Source organism: Chinchilla lanigera, unplaced genomic scaffold (assembly GCF_000276665.1).
Source record: "Chinchilla lanigera isolate Chin_1 unplaced genomic scaffold, ChiLan1.0 scaffold00083, whole genome shotgun sequence".
NCBI lineage: Eukaryota > Metazoa > Chordata > Mammalia > Rodentia > Chinchillidae > Chinchilla > Chinchilla lanigera.
In genome coordinates this window covers 1,977,250-1,984,733 of record NW_004955484.1, presented here as the reverse complement: position 1 = coordinate 1,984,733, position 7,484 = coordinate 1,977,250, and the positions used below count along the sequence as shown (strand labels likewise).

The 7,484-nt window shown below is 48.1% G+C and overlaps 1 pseudogene; it reads right to left on the bottom strand.

The window, feature by feature from the left end:
- Positions 1–3,056, bottom strand: part of LOC102018399 — an 8,598-nt pseudogene extending 5,542 nt beyond the window's left edge.
- Between the last annotated feature and the right edge of the window lie 4,428 nt (positions 3,057–7,484).

Genomic DNA, 7,484 nt, shown 5'->3' with positions numbered 1-7,484 from the left:
CTCACTTTGTAGCCCAGGCTGGTCTCGAGCTCCGAACCATCCGCCCGCCTCAGCCTCCCGAGTGTTGGGATTACAGGTGTGCGCCACCACGCCCGGCAGAAGAGTAAGCTTTAGAATGTGTGAATTATACTAGCAAGCTGTTATTTTCTGAAAAGTCTGCTAGCACTACTACTCAACACTGTCCTGGCAGTAAAACTCATACAGTAAGAGAGGACAGGAAAGAGGCATAGGAATCTAAACGAGGGCCAAACTTTATACACAGATAATATTTATCTAGAAAAACCCAACAGCATCTGTGAAGATGAGAATAAAGTTCAACATTGTTCTGACAGCAAGAGCAACTATAAGTACCATACTTTTTTGGTGGTGCTGCAGATTAAACCTAGGGCCTTGTACATGTGAGGCAGACGGTCTGCCACTGAGCTACACAGCCGGTGCAAATATTATGTTTTCACACACCAGTTCTAACCAACTAGGTAAGAGTAGGAGGGAAATATTCATTCCCAAAAGGGGCAAAATCAATAAACACCTACAAATAAATTTAGCCACAGATATGCAAGACCTTCATGGAGAAAATGACAAAACATTATTATTATTATTATTATTATTATTATTATTATTTCCTGGTACTGGGAACCGAACTCACGACCTTGTGCTTGCCAGGCAGGCGCTGTGCTGCTGAGCTAAATCCCCAGCCCCAACAAACCATTACTGAAGAGCATACAGAAAGACCTAAATGGGAGAGCTAGCAATATACCATTATGGATGAGAACAATACTGTAATAAACATGAATATTATCTCCAGATCCTGAATTGGATGTCATTTCAATAAAGTACCTACTAAGTTTTTTTAAACAAGTGATGCTGCTGAGGGTTTAGCTCAGCGGCACGGCGCCTGCCTGGCAAGCGTGAGGTCGTGAGTTCGATTCCCGGTACCAGAAAAAAAAACAAAAAACAACAACAACAATAAAACAAATGATGCTAAACCCCATGGATAAGAGTTTAGGAGGAGGATCACAGGTTCAAGTCCAGCACTCCTTGGGTTTAACTCCTGATACCACAAAAATAAAACAAAACAAAGCAAAGCAAAACAAAATCAAGTTGGGAAAGCTTGTCTTAGTAAATAGCGTGACAGTATTATGAGTAATAGGTGTTGTCTTATTAGAGAAAACAGAATGCAACAGCAATGCATGCTTACAAAAAAAACCAGTGATATGAAAAAGGGGGAAAGATGAACTAGTTGATCCATGACTCCAAGATCCTATATGTGGTTATATGTGTGAAAAAAATAGATTACTATATTATATCATACATAAATTCAAGGTGAATTAAAGATAAATGTGGGAAAGCAAATTTTAAAAGACACTTAGAGGCGGGGTGTGGTGGCGCATGTCTGTAATCTCAGCACCCAGGAGGCTGAGGCAGGAGGATCAGGAGTTCAAGACCAGCCTGGGCTACAAAGTAATTTCAAGGCCAGCCTGAACTGCCTAGTGAGACCCTGTCTCAAAAAGACAGAAAAAACAAAAAACAAAAAACAAAAAATAAAGACACTTAGAAACACTTGAAGGGCCATGTGTGGTGGCATACACTTGTAATCCCAGCACTGAGGAGGCTGAGGCAGGAGGACCACTGCAAGTTTGAGGTCAGCCTGGGCTACCTAGTGAGTTCAAGGCCAGCATGAACTACATAGGAAGGCCCTGACTAAAAAACGAAGAAGAAGAAGAAGGAGGAAGAGGAGAAGGAGGAGGAGGAGCAGGGGGAGGAGAAGGAGGGGGAGGAGGAGGATATCTACAACCTTGGAATATGGAAGGAGTCTTTCAGATGAGATGCAAAACACAAACTATAGCCAGGGACACCAATAATCCCGGCACTTGGGAGGTTGAGGCTGGAGGATTGCCAGGAGTTCAAGGTCAACCAAACTAAACAGCCAGATCTGTCTCAAAAACAAGCCAGTTGTGTTGGCACACGCCTATAATACCAGCATGCAGGAGGCTGAGCTAGGAGGATCTCTGTGAGTTTGAGGCCAGCCTGGGGCTACATAGTGAGCTCCAAGCTAGCCAGAACTACATTGCGAGACCTTGTCTCCCCTAAAAAAATAAAACAGCAGTAAGACAACCTGGGAGAAAAACAGACAAAAAGTAACAGTAATTGCACAAAAGATAAAACCTAAAAAGGTAAATAGAAAAAAGTCTTACCTATGCTCAAGGCCACTGTATACGTTGTACCCTGTATATGCTGTACTCTGAAGCACGCTGCTCATAAAGACTGCAATATGCCAGTGCCTCCTGATCTGAGTGCTATACTGCCTGCACTATGTAGTCGGCAGCTCTATAAAAATGCAAAGGAAACTAACCAATGGGATGTAACTTCACCATCATCAAATTCCCCGAATTAAAATTCAACGTGTGGGATGTTCAGCATCGGGAATTGCCGTGCGCTGCTGTTCTAAGCATATGGCACCATGGCCTTGGAAACAGTTGGATACTATCTAGTAAAGCTGAAGGTGCATAAAATCCTGGGCCTTGCCAATGTCTATACAAAATAGTTGCACTCCCTTGTGAGTATGGCAGCTAGCTCACACAGTTGGGAGACCAGCTGTATTTCTTTTTTTTTTTTTGGTACTGGGAATCGAACTCAGGACCTTGTGCTTGCCAGGCAGGTGCTGTGCCCTGAGCTACGTCCCCAGCCCAGCTGTACTGATGAGTCAAAACAAGGACTTTTCCTCAGGCAACATGGGGCACGGCCCTTCCCTACCAAAGGGAGGAACAGCACCTTCCTACTGAGCTCCTGAGTTCTGAGGAATTTAAATACGAAATAACCAATTGTTCCCTCTTAAATCCCAGTTTCCTCTAAACCTTCATGTTGAAGAACTGGGTTGGAAGCCTGAGTTCTAGTTGATCATTTAAATCTGCAGAGTCATTTAAGTCCCATGATAGGTAGCCCCTAGACAACCGAGCAGTTCCTGTGCTCCCCTTACCCACCATGAGCTCTGTACTGAGGGCTTTTGGGACCAACTCACTTGGGACCCCTGCTGGGTACCGAGGAACTATTCTCATTGCCAATAAAACTCTCCTAACCTCCTCCTTTGGTTCCCAGCTTCATTCCTTGATCTTACAATTCCACTTCCAAGCACATATTCCACAAAAACCCCCACACATGTACAAAAGACATATGCAAGAATGATCACTGCACCCTTGTTTGTATAGCAAAAAAAAAATGGAAACCAACTATGTGTCTACCAACAAGAGAATGGAGAGAAGATAAGTGATGGGTTCACAAAATGGAATACTATTCAGCAGTTAAAATGACCTAGTGCACCGGGTGTGGTGGCACACGCCTGTAATCCCAGCACTCCGGAGGCTGAGGCAGGAGGATCATTGTGAGTTCGAGACTAGCCTGGGCTACAAAGCGAGCTCAAGGCCAGCCTGAACTGCATAGTGAGACCCTGTCTCAAAAAAAAAGGCAAAAAAAGGCAAAAAAAAAAAAAAAAGACAGAAATATATTCACCATATTACATTTAAAAACAAGCAAAACAATCATATATATTGCTTGCAGATACACAGTTATGTAATACAAGTCTTTTGTTTGTTTGTTTTTTTGAGGGCCTTGCTGTGTCATTTAGGTTGGCCTCGAACTCGTGGCAACTTTTCTGCTTCAGCCTCCCAAATGCTGGGGTTACAGGTGCACCAGCACGTGCAGCTGAAGCTCTCAACTACCCTCAGGAATGAAACACTAGACCCAGGGTGGTGGGTGGTTCATGAAGGGAGAGATGGGATTTGTGAAGGGTCAATGTGTCGTTTCAAACACAAGTCATGTTTTATTTCCCCAACCAGTAAAGGCCAGAAGCAAATGTAGCGAAATGCTTATGGTTAATTGGGTGGTAGATATTTGTTATTTTTGCTTTTGTATTTGAAATATTTTTATTTGTTTGTTTGAGACAGGGTTTTGCTATGTATAGCCCAGGCTGGCCTTGAAGTCACAGGGATCCTGCCTCAGCCTCCTGAGTGGTGAGATTACAGGCATGCGCCACCACGTGCCAGGCCGTCTTTTCTTTCTTTTTTGGTTTACGTTTCATCAGTGAGCCCAGAGATTGGGCTCTTTTTTTATGGGCACATTTTAGGTATGCATAATGACCACATTTGTCATATTTGTACCTGTGATGATAGATCTTCATTTTTTTCCCATTCCTTCTCCCTCCCTTCAACCCCTCCTTAATTATAAAAGCTTTGTTTCCATTTTCCTTTTTGTCATTTTTTTCGTTTCCCTTCCTTTCCGCCTGCCTAGTTCCCTTTCCCATTTAAACATTTTCTTCCTATTTCACAAGAAGAGATGGGGCTCTTCCGAGGAGAGCTCAGGCTGCCTGCATTTCTCCCCTCCCTCCCCTCCTTGGCACAGGAAGGCTGCCTGTGTTTGCTGATTACCAAAACCACGTTGTGCCCAACGGATGTATTCTTTAAAGATCTTAACTTCTTTGCCTCTGTTTTAATATTTTCTCCACTTCAGCAGATGCCTCCTTTAGGCTCCTAATTGGCTTGTGTCCTGTCTTTGAGATGTGGGTCTCCATTGTGTGGCCCAGCCTGCCGCTGAATTCAGAAACTCAGGCGATCCTCCTGCCTCGGCCTCCTGAGTAGCTGAAACTACAGGCATGTGCCAGCATGCTCAACTTCCTTTTTTATTTTTGCTCAACTTTCTAATTTGCTTTCTTTTGATTTTCCTGTGACTTTCCTGGTCACGGTCATTCCCATGTTTTCTGACCTGCTCCTGAGCACTCCATTTCCCCAGGGCTCCATCCTCAGGAGCAGGGGCTTCTCTCACTCCACACATGCTCCCTGGATGATTTCGTCCTCACTTGTGTCTTCAATGACCTCCTATAAACAGACGATGTCATAATCTTTCTCTCTGCCCACGGCTGTCGCCTGAGCACCAAACCAGGCCTCACCCCGCTGTACGGACAGTGTCAAACTCTGAAGGAGAGCTCACCCCTGCTTGCCTCTCCGGCCCCCTGCAGTCCCAGCTCTGCTTCTCCTCAGTCCCCTCCCCTGGACTCAGACTGCTGGTGGCTGGGCCTCCTTTCTCTTCAGAAGTCCCCCAGCCTCTCCACCCCATCCCTGCCGGCCATCGGTAACCTGGCGGTCCTCCGCTCCAGAGAAGAGCGTGCGTCCAGACGCAGCCTCCATGCCGCGACCCTTTCTCCAGACCCCCGAGTGCCGAGTCATCGGGATGAAGGCCTCCCTCCTGTGACCCCAGGGCATGTCAGCCTCATCCCGTGTGCCCTGCTCTCGTCTTTTACCTTTGCACATCATGTTCCTCCACATCAGACACCCTTCCCGGAAGACTGTCCCGTGTGCGCCGCTGTTCCTTTTCACCAGCCAACTCCTAATCCTCCCTCTACAGCTCCGCCCCTGAGCCCCTTGTGCCCTCCTCCCGAGCTGGGCAGCGGTCTCCGTCACAGTCATCCCACGCAGTGCTGCTCCACCCTCCCTACCAAGCAGGAGCAGCGCGAGGCACCTCATCTCGGGTGCGGAGCACAGTGCTGGGAAACTATGGTGCTCGGTGGGACAGGAGGGACCCCGCTGGGAACCGAGAGCCTGCCGAACAAGTACCAGCAATCTCCGCTTTGCAGCAGTGCCCGGACCTCTGTCCGCAGGGAGGACACGGGGCAGCTGGGCGCAAGCGGGTTTGCCAGGCTGAAGGCGGCCTGCGGGTCCCTCTGCAGAATCTGGAAAGAGGCAACTGAAATATCTTACTCTCCAAAGGTTTCACTAGACTGAACAGTAGAAAGCTTAAAGCTTTCAAAAGCGCAGCTGAGTCCTGTCTGCGCCTTTATTTCTTGGGGAGAAGAAACCAATCCCGACGACTCACGCCGAGGAGGCAAAGCCAGAGAGCTAGGCAGCAGGGTCTATAAACACCAGCCTGTTCTGGAGACAGGCTGTTGCTTCCAGGTGTGGGAAGAGCCATGCACGCGCCCCCACAGGTGTCAGTCGGGCTTCTCCTGAGGACGTCCTCTTACCTCACGGCAAATAGCCCTGAGGTCAGCACCAGGTCGGGAAGTCATCCTAAGCCGGAGGGCTGGACCGTGCCCGTCTCTGCCCTGTGGTGAGCAGCTCACCTCATACCTTTGCTGCTTGTGGTCTCATTTCATCCCACGCCACCACCTCATCTCCAAGTGGAGGACCCTGCACTTGGCAAACACAAAAACTTACCTACCCAGTGCCTCCTGCAGCCACGATTCAGATCTAATGCCCAAATCCACCCTGTTCTGCTAGGTTGGGTGGCAGGAATTAAAACCCTGTGTTTGCCAGACATGGTGGTACACGCCTATAATTCCAGAACTTGGGAGGCTGAGGCAGGAGGATCGCTGTGAGTTGGTAGCCAGCCTGGGCTACATAAGCAAGTTCAAGGGCAGCCTGAACTACATAGTGAAACCCTGTCTCAAAAAGAAAAAAAAAAAAAAAAAAGAAAAAGAATGAAACTGTTTATATGTAACCCACAGAAATGGACAGAAACATCTTTTTTTTAAAGGCCCCACTTGGGACAAGGAACATGCTTCCCAGTTCATGCTTGTTTTGTTCAAACTTTTTTTTTTTTTTTTTTTTTTTTTGAGACAGGGTCTTGCTAGGCAGTTCAGGCTGGCCTTGAACTCACTTTGTAGCCCAGGCTGGTCTCGAACTCACAAGGATCCTCCTGCCTCAGCCTCCCGAGTGCTGGGATTACAGGTTGTTCAAACTTTCTACTCCTGCAAGTATGTGGGTCTGTGGCCCTTGCACCATCGTTGATTTTAGCACGGAATTCCTCCAAAGTACATGCAAGCAAAAAACTAACTCATGTTGGCCTTCTCTTAGTCTTTTTTTAGGGCTGCTATAGCAGAGTATCACAAACTGGGCAGCCTACAAAGAACAAATTTATTTCTCTCGGTTCTAGAGGCTGGGAAGCCCAGCCCGCCTGATTCCTGGCTCACAGACGGCCGTCTCTCCACTGTGTCCTTGAGTGGCAAGAGGCGGGCGTCTGTCTGAGCGCTCTCTCCTAAGAGTGCTGATCCCAACCATGCGGGCTCGCTCATCACGACCAAATCCGCTCCCAAACACTAACCCCCTCCCAGTACCACCACGCTGGAAGCTGGGGTCTCCACACGAGGGTGTGGGAGGACACTGACATCCAGGTCACAGCAGCTCATGTCCACACCAACGAATGCGGCCCGGCCTGGCGGTGCCCTCTGCTGCCTCAGCACAGGTGAGGGAGCACTGAGAGCCGGGTGGCTGGATGTGCCACCCCCCTCCCTCCCCGCCGCCAGCTGGCTTCTCCGCCAGCGCTTACTGACACACTAGGACAGAAGGACATGCACAGTGGCACAGGACAAGCTGAGGAACGGAAGTATGCCATCAACATACCAGCCAGGTGTGGCGGCACAGGCTGAGGCAGGAGGACCTCTGCAAGTTCAAGCCCAGCCTAAACTACATGGTGAGACCCTGTGTCAAAAAAGGAGG